Source organism: Lagenorhynchus albirostris, chromosome 15 (genome assembly GCF_949774975.1).
Source record: "Lagenorhynchus albirostris chromosome 15, mLagAlb1.1, whole genome shotgun sequence".
NCBI classification, from domain to species: domain Eukaryota; kingdom Metazoa; phylum Chordata; class Mammalia; order Artiodactyla; family Delphinidae; genus Lagenorhynchus; species Lagenorhynchus albirostris.
The window spans coordinates 47,106,819-47,122,292 of record NC_083109.1 but is presented as its reverse complement, the minus strand read 5'-3'; the positions used below and the strand labels follow the sequence as shown (position 1 = coordinate 47,122,292).

At 49.2% G+C, this 15,474-nt stretch overlaps 1 protein-coding gene and 1 pseudogene across 1 annotated transcript in view; both read left to right on the top strand.

The window, feature by feature from the left end:
* The first annotated feature begins 4,274 nt into the window (after positions 1 to 4,274).
* LOC132506565 (U6atac minor spliceosomal RNA) lies at positions 4,275 to 4,317 on the top strand (annotated as a pseudogene).
* Positions 4,318 to 11,694: 7,377 nt separating this feature from the next.
* RIN2 (Ras and Rab interactor 2) overlaps positions 11,695 to 15,474 on the top strand; it is a 218,883-nt gene continuing 215,103 nt past the window's right edge. Inside the window, exon 1 of the mRNA XM_060125202.1 lies at positions 11,695 to 11,794. The gene's annotated coding sequence lies outside the window, so the exon portion shown is untranslated. The remainder of the gene's footprint in view (positions 11,795 to 15,474) is intronic.

The following is a 15,474-nucleotide window of genomic DNA, read 5'->3' as shown; positions in this document are numbered from 1 at the left end:
CGGAGGCAGAGGCTGGAGTTATTCTGCCACGGGCCAAGGACTGCCAACAACCACCAAGCAACTCAGGGAGAGGCATGGGACAGACTCTCCAAGTCATTTCTCCGAGATGAAAGTCAAGGATCTCCACCTCTTTCTGCCTTCCGGGGTCCTCCTTTCCTTTAATATCCAAATACTACGTTTCTAGAAATCGTGTTCCAAATGGGAGACTAATCACACACATTTCTCTCCCTCCCCTCCCCAAGTCCTCTTAAAATGAAAGTAAAGGTGGACAAGAGGAATTAAATCCATAAAAACAATGAGATCTACATGAAATTCGTCAGGAAATTTGAACCTATGATAAATTTATTGAAGATAAAAGCAGATAAGAGGATACTGATGGATACAACAAAGCAATGTAGGAACGCTCCAGTCCCAGACATATCCCTGTGAATTTTACAACTTGGAAGATTAAGAAAACTTTCCAGAGGAAAAGAAAATCAGATCAATTATAAGGAGAAGGAGATTCAGACCAGCATGGATTGGATCTCTTTTCAACAACATCATATAGTGAAGCACAATGGAGAAATGTCTTCAAATTAAGAGGGAATGTATTTTGAACCTAAAATGTCACTGTTAGTCAAAATATCGATCAAGCATGAGGGCAAAATAAATATGTTTTCAGACATATACAGACTCTGAAAGTTAGCCTTTTGGCACCCTTCTTGAGATAAAATAAGGAAGAAAAAAATTTGAGATCTATTGATAGAAAACAATGGATCTACCCTGGAAATACAGGGACAAGAAAAAAAAAACGGCCTTGGGACTATAATTCCCTGCAGATCTAGAAAATAAGGAATTCAGATTGGAGCAGGAACGCAGAAGTCTCTGGAAGCACGTTTTCAGAAAGAAAGCGGATTTTCTGCAGCAGTTTGTAGAATTGAAAGTCTGGATATTTCTGAAGGTCTGTGGTAGTAAATGTCCTCTGTTGACAGCAGAAACAATAAAAAATTGTAAAAGGAAGGACAGATGGAAGAGAGGGAGGGAGGGAGAAGGAAGAAAAAGAAAGGCAATTAGAAACCTCCCGAGGAAGGGACCATTTAAGAAAATAAGGATTCAAACATGAAGTGAGCTGAAATACAGCACAATCATAATTTTGAGCAATTGAAGGGGGATGAGAAGAGAATTCATTTGACCTTGATGCTAGAAACATTTCCCTTTAAATGTCATGGGAGTAGTGACGCTGGATTCACAGAGAAGGAGAATTCATCTTAGCTCACGATGAGGCTGCAGAGTTAGCACCGGTTATCAGTGTTAATGTGGTTCATTGGTGTTCAGTCTGTAGAATCAACCTCTAAACAAAGTCTAGAAAACTGACTTATGATTACAGAGCAGGACGCACCTGTAAAAGTAAACCTGTAGCTGACAATGACAGTGTCACCGAGGCCGTCAGATGACGTTTGTCCTCTACACGACGTCTCCTCTCCCAGATCTGTTGGGTTTGTTGTTCAACACGCCTTGCAGGGCCCAGCTCTGCAACTCGGGCCTGGCTGCTCTGTCTCTCTCCTTCCAGCCGAGCGGATCTACCCTTCAGGCTCCGGCCGGCTCCCTCGGCAACCCCAGTGGATGATGACCTCTCACTGCACGTTTGGGGACGGCTTCTCAAGCTCAAGGTGACTACCTGATGTAGGAGATGGGGGATGTTCTCTTAACACTACTTATAAAATCAAAAAGCGTGCTGAATGTGATAGCAAAGGGAAATTCCAGTGGCTCCTTTAGAAAACTAGCCTACAGCTGGGAACCTGATCTATCCTTGAGCTAATATTCTTGATCGTTTCAACTTTCAGGACAAAAGCAACACACCCTTGTGTTCTCGTCACACTCATTATCCATCACACTTAAACTGGGCATGTGCCCCTTTTCTTACTGAGAAGAGCAGAGGACCAAGCCAGTTCCCTGAGGGCACCTTGCTATCTGGATGCAGGACCAGCGGTTCTCGCCGTTGGCTGCATGCTGCCATCACCTGGGGAGCTTTGGAAAATCCTGACCTCACTCCAGACCAGTTCCCTCAGAACCTCTGGTGCTGGGGCCCGGGCATCAGTGTCTTTTTAAAAGCTTTCCAGGTGATCCCCAAGTATAGCAAGACTAAGAACTGATTTGCAGGCTGCAGCTTCTAGACTTTTCTAGGACTTTGGCTACATATTAAAATCACCTGATAGCTATAAAGCTGCTGTGGCCGGCACCTCACCCTAGAGACTAATAGGTCAGGGCTGTGACCTGGGCCTCAGGGTTTTATCAGACTCTCCAGGTGCGTGTAATGTATGGCCAAGGTTGAGCCCCGCTGCCCCGTGTATAACAGAGCACTGATGGTGGAGAGGAATGGGCGAGAAACCCCGTAGCAGGAGCCAGGGGATCCTGCATGTGAAGGAAGCCACGGAAGAGACAAGTAACGCTACGGACGCATGTGATGGTATTTGAGGGAACAGAGTTTTTCACTTACATCATTAGAGAGACAGAGAACTGGGTAGTGGATTAGGTGATCAGTTCCCACTTTTAATAAGAAGAAAGCTTCTAATTTCTGCTCTTGCCTCTCCCCCCGGACCCCACTACCCTGCAACAGCGGCCATGGGCCCTTTCCCCACAGGAATCAGCCAGCATCCTGGATGCAGCACCAAAGCCCACTGTGGTGACTGTCCCTGGAAGGAGGCTCCCAGGTCCAGCAGCCCCTGGGCATTCCTTCCTCGAGACCCCAGGGTGGGGCTGGCAGAGCCTGGGGGAAATGGTTTTCTCCCAGTGTTGCTGCTTCTACGAATTTAAAGGTGAAACCTGGACCAGGGATGTTTTCCGTGGAAGCCAGTAATGGGCGTGACCAACAAATGTTCTCCAGGGCTTGAGGCACTGCTCAAGGGCCCCTCCCCTCCCCCACTGCAGTAGGCAGAGTCTGACATGGGGTCAGAGGGCCTCATGCTCCCCAGCCCTGGAGTTTCATCCTGTAATCCTCTCCTCCCATTTGCACAGGACTGTGACTCACTTCTAGCCTACAGAACATGGCAAAGGTATGGCTGTCACTCCTGTGAATACATAATGACATATATAAAAAAACCCTGTCTTACTAGTGATGAAATAAAATTTATATATATATATGTATATTTTAAGATGTTGGGGGTAGGAGTTTATTAATTAATTTATTTATTTTTGCTGTGTTGCGTCTTCGTTTCTGTGCGAGGTCTTTCTCTAGTTGTGGCGAGCGGGGGCCACTCTTCATCGCGGTGCGCAGGCCTCTCACTATGGCGGCCTCTCTTGTTGCGGAGCACAGGCTCCAGACGCACAGGCTCAGTAGTTGTGGCTCACGGGCCCAGTTGCTCCGCGGCAAGTGGGATCCTCCCAGACCAGGGCTCGAACCCGTGTCCCCTGCATCGGCAGGCAGATTCTCAACCACTGCGCCACCAGGGAAGCCCCTAAAATTTATAGTTTAAGGCAGGACAAGAAAAATGAAACATAAAATTCTCTCTCTGCATTTGTTTGGGCCTCCTCCCTCCTTCCCCGCTGTGCAGTGTACATCTGAATTACACATGAACCAGAGCTCCTCAAAGATGGGAATGCCTGCCCAACGTAAAGATCGATGTTTTTCTTTCCTCTGATGCTCGCAATGCAACTTCTTAAAAGAACAGTGTTCTTTCCCAGCTCCGTGGGGAGTCACGGTGACGTGCTGCTCGCTTTGTAGGTGCTTACCGGGACTATGTGTCCTTCGTGAGCTTTATGTAAAATATCTGATGTCACTTTGATGTATAATCCTTTGTCTCGAAAATGTGTATGACTGTGCCTTCCACTTCTAACAGGCGGAACAGGTCTCAGAGCTTTCTGAGAATCTGCTTCCCAGGTTATAAACTTCAGTTTGGATTGAATAAAATTCCTTTTTATTTCTTCTTAACTTGATAGTGAGTTGAATTTTCGGTGACATTAGAACGCATTAGAGTGACAGATGCTCTCTGCTGGTCCCGAAGAAGCAATTGCCGTGTTGTGAACGTCCTAAGGAGAAGGCCATGTGCCAGGGGCTGCCTCTAGGAGTTGAGGACCAGCTGTACCAACAGACAGTGGCCAGGCCATAGGTAGAAAGAGAACCCTGACCCACAACCTGCAGCAACCAGCCCAGGAAACCAAGCCGTTATCTATAGTAACCAGGAAGCAGCCACCCCATTTACAAGTCAGACTTGTAGGACATCAGACCGCTGTCTCTAGCCACTGGTCCAGGAAGACAAACAATGCCCTCTGTAGCCATTGGTCCAAAGTGCCCAGAACTTTTGTATGAAGGGAGAGAAGGTTAACACTCCCCTTGACAAAACAACCAGAACTTGATGAATAACTGATAGCCTCCTGATTTTGTCCCGATTTCCAACATGGGACCAAGCAGAGAAACCTAAACACGCTACTGAACAAGCCACATAGGATGTTCACAGCAAGTCAGCCCGCCTCCTGCTTCCCCAGCACAGTAGCCCTGGTCCGGGCACACCTGAGCTGAAGCTGCCTCTTTTCTCCACTGTAAAGCTTTCCCAACCCCCTACCTGCCTTCGAGTCTCTGCCAAACTCAAATAATGGTGGCCGACTCCCTTGCTATTGAAAGCTCTGAAAAAATGGCCTTTCATTGTTGTCATTTGGTTGGTCTTAATTTATTGCCACCGAGCCAAGAGCCTCAGCCACATAGCTTCAAGGGAGTGAATTCTGCCAACAAACACATGAGCTTAGAGAATCCAGAGGAGGGAGCAGGGGTCTCAGCTGAGGTCGCAGCCCTCGCCAACACCCGGATTGAAGCCTCGTCAGGACAGGAAACCCAGCTAAGCTGCACCCAGACTCTTGACCCACGGAAACTGAGATGATACAGGTGTGCTATGTCGGGCTGCTATGTGTGTGGCGATGTGACATGCAGCCACAGAAAACGAGTACACAGATCCTTACACGCACGAGGAGTGACACAGCCTGGAGCCAGGCTTGGACCCTCCCCCAGTACATATACCAGTTAGAATAGCCGGTACCTTCAGAATGTCATGCCTGAGGGGTACCACTGCCAGAAAGGGGCAGCAAATGTAACAACATACACCACCTGAAGCAGAATTACTGGAATGGCCACACCAAAATTTTCAAATAAGCCTGATAAAAATGTTAAGAAGGAGAAATTAGCCATGTGAAACAAGAATCAGACATCACACCAAAGGGAAGCAAGTGGAAATATTATATGAAAAAGAATAATTCAGAAAATGATAGGTGGAATAAGGAATAGATGGATACCAGGAATTCCCTGGCAGTCCAGTGGTTATTACTCCATGCTTTCACTGCTGAGGGCCTGGGTTCGATCCCTGGTCGGGGAGCTAAGATCCCACAAGCCACACGGCGTGGCCGAGAAAATAATAATAATAAATGGATGCAAAGAACCCATGAGCGGGAAGATGTGATCCGGGACCTCTCCAAGGAGGCCTCGGGGGAGACTGGAGATGGGAGGTGGAGAAGTGAAAGGGCTCGGAGGACGGAAGTCAACGCACAGATCCAGAAGGAGAGGAGGAGAAATTTAAAGGCGTGTCTTTAACTTCCCCCGAATTAAACAAGATGAAAGTCTACAGATGGAAAGGTACATAGGGCACCTCACGGTGGATGGGGAAAACGCTCAGACCCCATCATAGTGGAATTCAAACACATTGAAGACAAAGCTATTATTCTTCAGCTTCCAGGTGACAGAAGCAGACCACCTACAGTGGAGCAGGAATGAAACCGACCTCAGGCTTCTCAACAGCCGTGTTCTGATCAAGAAGACCATGAAGTTAGATTTTTGAATAAATATGACTCTGGACCTAGAACTTTATAACTAGCCAAACTGTCATTGAACTGTGAGGGTGTAATAAAAACATCCTAAGGTCTATAAAGTCTTCAAAAGTGCGCTCTGTGCCAGTGGTGCAGATATGCAAAGGACCACAGAGAAAACAGCTCGTGCAAAGGCTCTGAGGCTGGAATAAGCCCCATGTGTTCAAAGAACAAAGGAAAGACCAGAGTTGGGTGGCTGGGGGGTGATGGGGTTAAAGCCAGGGCACAGGCCAGAGTGTGAGGACTCCGTGAGCCTTGAGAAAGACTTTGGATTTCCTGAAGAATGATGAGAAGCCAGACGGGTGAGCAGGAAAGGAATGTGATCCAATTTCCCCTCTAACTGCAGTACATCATTCTGCCGGCTGTGTGTAGAAAACCCCCATAGCGGGCAGGAGTAGATGCAGTTTTCCAGGGAGAAGGCTCCTGGGCTGTGACGTGGTGGTGGCTCAGCCTAGCCTGGTGGCAATGGAGGTGGAGAGAAGGGGACAGATTCAGGTTAGCTTTGTGGGGAGAGCAGGAAGGTGTCATCGATGTGTCTGTAGTTGGAACCAAAGAAAAAGCAAAAGTTATGCCTTTGTAGGTTAACAGATTTGTAAACAGACTTATCGTGGGGATCATTTTGAAATGTATGGAAATACCAAATCACTTTGTTGTGCAACAGGAACTAACGTTGTGCTGTAGCTCAATTATACTTCAAACAAACTCATAAAAAAGGAGATCAGATTTCTGGTTATCAGAGGCAGGGGTTGGGGGGAGGGGGGGAATTGGCTAAAAGTAGTCAAAAGGTACAACCTCCAGTTATAAGATAAACACACACTAGGGATGTAACGTACAACATGATAAACATAATTAACACTGCTGCATGTTATATATGAAAGTTGTTAAGAGAGTTCCCATCACAGGGAAAACATTTTTTATTTCTCTAACTTTGCATCTGTAAGAGATGATGGATGTTCACTAAACTGATTGTTGTATCAGATTGATGTATGTAAGTCAAATCAGCATACTGTACAATATACAGTGCTGTATGTCAATTATATCTCAATAAAACTGGAAGAAAAAAGGTAAGAGACAAAGAAAAAGCAAGAAATTAAGGAAAATGCAGAGATAGGGAAGTCTGGGGAGAGTTTTACGGGAGCAAATTAGGAGTTCTAACTTTGGTATGAAAACACTGAGTAGCTGTTACCTCCCAAGCATAGAGGATGTAAGAGGATTGTGAGTATATAAGTTTGTCGAACACGTGAGAGGTCAGGGCTGGGGTTACAGATTCATGATCATTGGTATAGATAAAGTGTTTAATTAATTCCCCAGAGAGAGTGAATGTGTATAGAGATGGGGCACGGGAGGGGGAGGGGGGACTCGCTGGCGTCTGGTGTCACAGGAAGAGGCAGCAAAGGAGAAGAAAGGGAAGCAGCCCAGGAGGAGGCGCAGATCCAGAGAACATGCTGTTGGCATAGAAGCCAAGAGAAAATGGGGCTTAATTGTAGGACAAGAGTGACGTGATTTCCGAGTTACAGGTGGCCCAGTCCAGGGGACAGCAGACTCTTCAATAAATGGCCAGGTGGTGAATAGTTTAGTCTTCGTGAGGAAGATGATGGTTTAAAATGTAGGTTTTATTATTATTCAGGTTTGGCGAGGCAACAGCTCAGGAGAGGACTGCCACTGAAAAGACAGTTTGTCACTCACAGTTTCCAAGGGAAGGGGGCACAGCACACCACAGGGGGCCTCGTGGGGAAGCACCAGGGTGGGTCAGGAGGCAAAAATGCTTAAATTAGAAAGATGAATAAAAAGTCTAAAAGCAGGGCTTCCCTGGTGGTGCAGTGGTTGAGAGTCCGCCTGCCGATGCAGGGGACACGGGTTCGTGCCCCGGTCCGGGAAGATCCCACATACCACGGAGCGGCTGGGCCCGTGGGCCATGGCCGCTGAGCCTGCGCGTCCAGAGCCTGTGCTCCGCAACGGGGAGAGGCCTTCACAGGAAAACCCCCAAAGTGGTTAAGCCTAAGCGCTTATAAACTAGGTTGAACAAAGAGTGATTGTGAAAAAGCAATTGAAATATACGAGGAAGCAAAGAGGAGATAAGAGTTCTTTTCATGTGTTTGTACAGATTCTTCTGAGGCTCATATGTTTATCATATAGCCACAGTGCCTGGAACTGTGCCTGCCACCCAGAACAGAATCATAACTGAATACAGGACTGAATGAACTACTCTGGGTAAAACAAGAACTACACTTTTCAAATGACTGGAGAACCTACGAAGAGATAGAGTACAGTCAGTTTAACCCAAAAGCATAGAACTCAGGAAATGGCAGGGGTTTAGAAAACCCCCAAACCATAAAACAAATGGCAAAAATGGAAACAAATTCACCAGTTGGGTTTAAAAAGAAAATTCGGTTATATAACCAAAAATTCAGTTGCTTCAGAAAGGCTCATCTAAATAAAAAGATGCAGAAAGATTTAAAATAGAGGATAGACAAAAGAATTTATTAAATGAATACAAACGCAAAGAAAGCAGGAGTCATGATATGAATTTCAGAATAAATCAGGACAAACACACTTAATGGGGCAAAGGAGGTTTATTATACTGATAGCTATGCCATCCACGGCAAAATCACAGTACACGTAAATATTTATATACTGTGTAACAGCATGAAAATGCTAGAGTATGAATGGTGGAATATTCAACAAAAAATGTCAAAACTCCAAGTGAAATGGAAGATGTTAACACATCTGCCCTAAGTCCATTTTATTCAAGAAGGTGGGTAGGGAAGAAGGCAGGATATCAATTAGGAGATTGGCAAAGAGAATAGTAAAAATAAACGACATGGACAATTAAAATAAATATAAAAGATGAATTCACATTTCATTAATTGGTATTCAAGTTCAGTAATAAAAAGTTTTGAACAACTACTATATGCTACGTATGAACTAGATTATGGGGGGCGTTTAATAAACATTCTTTTTTGATAAATATGGAATTTTTTTTTCAAAATAGATCATATACTAGGTCACAAAGAAAGCCCCAATTAATTTCAGGGTGGCTATGGGGATTGAGCAAGGTAATGTCACCCATTACCACTGCAGATGAAAAAATAAAGAATGGCCATGATTATTATCGTGATTACGGTACAGCTCAGACCCTGGAGTACAAAACCACTCTTTTGCGGTCATTCTGTGTGCACAGGACACTCACCTCTACTTGCCCTGCTCGACAGAGGAGAGAAACAAATTGCTGAGTTGCCAGCTCTGGGCAGTGCTTCCAGACCAGTGCTGCTTGGTTTACTCTGGAAGGGAAATAACTTCATTAGAAATGACATTTTCTTGGCTGGCTGGCCCTCAGCTGACAGAAGTGCCCCTGGAGCACTTGTGATCTCTGCGGCTGATGGAGTGCACGTTGCCATCTCCAGGGACCCAGAGCAGGAGGCCAAACCTGCCGAGTGTAAGTCCCTGAGAGGGTCCAAGCCTTGTTATTTTAGAGTTGTTTGTTTTTTTTTCCTGGAGTTTTCTCTGACCACCTACCTTAAATCACAGCCTTCCTAGCACCCTCTCTTCCCCCTCAACTAGGTTAACTTTTTTCCATAGTACGTTTCATCAACCACGTCACATATTTTCCTTGCTCGTCTGGTTTCTGGCCTCCCTCCCCATGAGACCGTGGGTTCCAGGAGAACACAATGTTTTATCTTTTGGTTCCCTGCTATCGCCCCAGAGCCTACAACAGTGCTTGCACATACACAGTTGCTCCTCAATAAATAGTTCTGATGAATAACCCCAAATCCATCTCTACAGTAAGATGTTTTCCGGTGGTGGGGGGTGGGGTAGGGGACAGGGCCAAATGGGCCCCGAGTTCTGGAACAGATTGAGCCTGTGTCCACAAGACGAAGGAACTTTTCAGGAGGGTGCCTGGAAAGGGAGACAGGGAAAAGAACAGGAAGAAAGAAGCAGAGGCCATACCTGTTCAGCATTTACCTGGGGCACTTTGTCTACAAAACACAATCAATCCGGTGGAAGAAGAGAGAGAAGGAGGAGAGATGTGGGACCAGGTCTGTCTCTGTCTACTCCCTTCTGCCAACGTATCCAACCGCAGAGGAATTCCTGACTGTTCTACCTGCAAAATAAATAAGAATCCATGCTTCCCTCCAGCTCCAGTGCTACCACCCTGCTCTGTGCCACCTTCATCTCCAGCCAGGATTATCTCAACAGTCTCCTAACTTGTTTCCACCTTTGCCCCTTACAGTAGACGCTCCTATACAGCATCAGGCCCATCTTTCAGCAATATAGCCAGACCACATCACTCTCCACTCAGACCCTCACGATTTCCAGCCAGCGGCTCAGAGCCTTTTGCCCCTAGTTCTCTCCCCAGGTATTCCCTTCCTCACCTGCCCAAATCCCACCTTCTCAAGCAAGCCTCCTCTGCCTACCCCACCTGTTGGATCCCACACACTGCACCACACACTAGCACTCCCCAACCTCCTTATTTGGCCTCCTTATTCTACTTTTTCTTTGGTTCCCTATCACTGATCTCTTCTACCATCCCAGATAATTAACTCATTGATGTTCATGGTTCACCCTCTGCCCCTGACCCCCCCCAGAAGGCCAGCTCCACCAGGGCAGGGAGATCTTTGTTTTTAATCAATAACAAAGATCTTTTCATCTTTTGTTCCCCAGCTCATCCCAAACATTAGAGCAGTGCCAGGCACATAGCAGGTGCTCAATTCTTTACTGAATGGTTGACGTGGAACAGAAGAGAAGCACAGTGGGCTATGTTTTCCTGGGAGCTGAGCTGATTACAAATGAAAAATAAATTTGGGGATTTTAGAAGGCAGGATTCACAGGAGCCGACACCAGTGAAATCTAAGTCGCCTCTTTGGTAACTGGTCTGAAGCAGAACAGCAGCAAAAATAAGGTCTTTGTCCGTTTGTTTCCTTTTTCTGCTCTGTCCGAAACAGGTGTCTTTGCGTTTTTGGTTTTTTTTTTTGCGACACCAGCTACTTCGGTAACTCTAACGCTGTTAGGTATTTCTCTGCAAAGGTGCTCTCCCCAGCGCGGAAGTGGGAAAACTCAGCAGCTCACCAGGGACCCGCCCGACTCGGAAGAAAGACTGCTGGTTCCTGGCCGACAACCGGCCAGCAGCTCCCCGCCTGTCCGCGTCGCCTCCCCAGGGGTGATAAAGGTCTCCCAGAGCGGAGCCAAACCACATCCCTCCACCCCGCCGCTCTCGCTCCCGCGGGGCCGGGGCTGGGTGGCCCTGAACACACAGAAACCAACCCAGGCGGTCCCCTACCCAGCGAGGACGAGCAAAACACCTCGCGGCGGGGACACGGCGCAGCCAAACCCGGGACAAAGGGCCGCGCCCACGCGGGCCTCCCCAGCTGGGGCTCCCAGACCGCGCGGCGGATCGGGGTCCGCTGGGGGGCGGCGGGGCTCGTCACGGGAAGGGGGTGCAAGCGTGTGTGCTGCCCTGTGATGGGCGGATAGAAAGGAGACTGGGCCGAGTCTCCGAGAACAAAAGTCCGGTCCTCCCCGGGGACTGAGAAGAGCCGGGCGGCGGCGCCGAGGCGGGGCGGGAGCCGGGCCAGCCAAGTTCGCTCCGGGTCAGATCAACTTTCTGGTCCAGCTCTCCTCCCTGCAGCCTGGGTCCCTGGTCCCCGGGTGAGCGCAGAGGCTGCGCGTCCCCGCAGCGGAGGGTGGGCGGTACCGGGGGCGCAGGGGGCCCCGGTCGCGCAGGCGCCTTCCTCGCCCCCTCCGATTCCCCCGCCCCATCCCTCCCGAGCTCTGTAGGGCGGTTGGGGGAGGGGGATGGCTAGAGCTGGAGCCGAGGGAGGGCGGGAGGCAGACACAAAGCCCTTCCCTCGCCTCCACCTCCCCTCCTTCTCTTCCTCCTCCTCCCGGGCGGGGAAAGTCAGCCCCGCGCTAGTCCGCGGGGCCACCGGTCGCCCCCGCCTCCGGGACCTGCGGGGAGGGCCTGCGCGAGGTAAGGGGCGGCGGCAGCGGAGACCCCACCCCCTGTGCCCGCACCCGGCGCGCCGGGAGACTCCTAGACTGGGGCGGGGGCGTTGCGGGGTTCGAGGCACGGGTGCAGCTCCTCGCACGCTCCTCCCCTAAGGCCTGGGGGCAGAGCGAGCGAGCGGCCTCGGGGGTTTTGGGGACGGGCGGGGGAGGGGGGAACAGGGAGTGGGGGCGCCGGGACGGGGGCAGGGTGGGCTTCCGGGCAAGGATCTTAAGCGGACCTCTGCCGGGGTGGGGGTGGTGAGGGGCCGCCGAGGCTGCGGGTGCGGGCGCGCGCGGCGGAGGAGGTAGGGACTTTGGTCGAGTTCTACCTGCGGGGACGCCTACGGGGTGTCAAGTGCGCCCCGCGCCGGCGCGCGCGGCCCGGAGCGGGGTCGCATGCCTGGGTGCCCGGCGCAGACCGGGTACGTGCGCTCAGCCCATGAGCTGGGCGGACGCTTGGGCTAGGGATTTCCTCCCCCGGGGGGAGAAGCCGGACTGGGGGTAATGGGGTTTTCGCGGTGATTGATGGCAGGCGGAGGAGGAGTACGGGTTCCTGCCGGGAAGCAATGGGGCCACTTTCCCACTTTGAGGCCTCCTAGCCCCCCACCCCCACCCCCCGGGCTCGGCCTCCACCCTTGGCCTCGGCTCCCACCAGCGCAGCGTCCACCCACCCGCGCCCCTCGACGGCCGCGGGACGGCGGGGAGTTTGCAGAATTCAGCTTTAAACCCTGTGATGTATTGCCAAGAAATACAGGGCGCGACCGACCCCCTGGGCCCTAACCGGCGCCTCGCTTCTCCTCCGAGCTTTCAGATCCTGGGGCGGGGTGGGGGTGGGGGGCTTTCCTAAGTCAGCAGAGGAAGCCGCGCACGAACCCGAGCGCTGTGGAGCGGTAGTTTCTTGCAGGCCTGAGGGTTTCAGGCACAGTGGGATTTCTTAGGAACATGCTGCCATCAACAAGGAAACCCCAGAGCACTCTTCGGACCAACAGGACTTTGTAAATATTGCAGCAAAAGCAAACATCTGGCGGAACTCGGTCATTAAGAAAAATAGTGTTTTAATGCGATATTGAAAACCATCAAATTTCATGTAAAAAATCCACAGTGACCAAAATATCAACATTTTACATCAAGTCCGGGTTGTGGTTATGACCTTGCATCATTGTTCAATGGAAGCAGTGTTTCCAGTCGCCCTCAGTTTATCTGGACCCCACCTGGGGGTTTATGAGGCTTGACAGTGGCATGCAGCAGATTATGCAATGCCGACTTTGTATATAGTCATGGGTTTTTTTTGGTTTTACTATGAAATTTTTTTAAATTGAAGTATATAGTTGATTTACAGTGTGTTATTTTCAGGTTACAGCAAAGTGATCAATTACACACACACACGTATATATATATATATTTTTTTCAGATTCTTATCCCTTTTATTTTTTTGACTGTGGAACTCTTACTAACTTTTTACCCAGGTCAGATATGCGAGAGTATTTTGACGAGTAGACATAAAGGTGGGCATTTTCTCTTTTCCAACGTGTCTCTAGAACAATCGTGCAGTCCCTGCTCTGGCACCTTCACAGAGGGCATCGGGGGCCGTGGGTTGGGAGGGGCCTGGGGGGAGGCTCACATTTGGGACTCTAGAAAGTAGGCTGGGGGTTGACAGGAGCTTTGGGGTTTGGGGACTCCGCCTTCAGCATTTGGAGACTGGGGATGTGAGAAGACCAACCTGCTACCGTGACCTCTTTGTCTGGAGACACTGTCCCACAGACAGGTTATCTGAGTAGAGAAGTAGCCCTAAAATAGTCCACCCTTGACTCCCCACTCCAATGCAGGGGCAGATGGGAGCAGCTTGACTCCCAGATCTGCGGTATGCGCTTGTTTAGAGATAACTTCCCAGCAGCCGCCCCACCCCATGAGGTCCTCCTCCCCTTCGCCAAATTCAAGGGCCACTACCCACAAAAAAGAGGAGTTCCTTCTCCAGAAATACTTCTTTTCAGAGGTAAATCCTCCCCCTCTGCTTGGAGGAGACAGATAACTCATTTCTCCTCTCTCCAAGGGCAGTCGCCACTGGGAGGTCAACCTCAACTGGGCCCAAGCAGCACACACGGCCTGCATTCCATCATTTTGCTCTGTGTCCCATTCCCCTCGTATATCCAATCCTCCTGATAATCCTTCAAGATTCCTAGTGGTTTCAGCTGGGAAGGATTCCCTGGTACGGCACCAGAATTCCTTGGGTGTGTATTACTTATGAGCAGTATGCAATGGCCGCCATTTGCCCACGGTGAACTTCCTAAGGGTGAGAGCCAGCTCCTAGTTCTAACACTTAAGGAATGGGTGTTGAACAAGTGAACAGAAGTATCCCCCTGTAAAAAGCATTTTGAGGAGTTACAGGGCAATAAGTATATCCTTAGCAGATAATATATTTTTTAATGTCACTATTATTGCCCTTGACATTTTATTTTTTTAATATTTATTTATTTATTTGTCTGCACCAGGTCTTAGTTGCGGCACGCGGGATCTTCGTTGCCACGTGAGGGATCTTTAGTTGCAGCATGCAGAATCTTTTAGTTGTGGCATGCAGGATTCTAGTTCCCCAACCAGGGATTGAACCCGGGCCCCCTGCATTGGGAGCGCGGAGTCTTAACCGCTGGACCACGAGGGAAGTCCCAGCAGATAATATTTTTATAGTGCTTTATAAAATGCTTGTCCAGATAATATCTCAGTTGTTTCTCACAACAATACTAACAATTCCATTTGGTAGGTGGGAAAACAGAGGCCTAGAGAGGTCAAAGCACCAAAGTTGGAACCAGGGCTCCAGGCCCAGTAATCATTTTGCTGAACCACTGCTGACTTGCTAGAGGTGGCCCTGCTCAGATGCACATCCCACGCAGTGTATGTCCAGAGCAGAATTTACACAGTGGTGTTTTAGGAGGCGGTTTTACTAAGGAATTACTAGAGTTACTCGGGTAAAATGCTTTAGAGAAATGCTGGTGTTAAGCAGGTTTTCCACTGCAGGACTTTTCAGTGCCTTTATTATCATTATGTGCATTGGGACTCTTTAGGATGACTCCATAACATGTAATGTTTGCCAGCTTCTTTTGGCCACAGAACCATGGAACATCTTCCGGATCCAGTGTTCTAACGGGTCCACTTGGGGAAATGTTGCTTAGTTCACTCAAAACCTTCTGACATCTAGGCAGTGTTCAAGGACCACTAGTGTGCAGAATAGTAAACAAATGTATGTTCTGGACATTTAAAAGGCACAGTAATAACCCCCTTGTAAATTTAGAGTAAATTGTTGGTTCCCCAGCTTCTGTGCATCTGATTAACACGAGTCAGTTCTCCCGGGTTTGATCAGATCTGAGGGAACTGGAGGAGTTGGGTAGACAATGCAGACAGGCCCTAGAGAGCATGGGCCCTTCATGCTGCCAGAAGGAGGCAGAGCTCACCCAGCCTCCCCGGAGAACCCCTCAGATGCAGCTGTTTCTATGGAGTGGCCGCTTAGGGCTTCTTGTCCTGATGGTGGCTCGTCTTTGTTGACCGCACCCATCGAGTGGGAAATACAGTTGCCTCCCTTCTTCTCTCCCTGGGAGCTGTGGATCCTGTAGGGGATCCATGTCTACATTTACTCATGAAGAGGAAGCCACGGTCACTGTCTGAGTGCCTGGG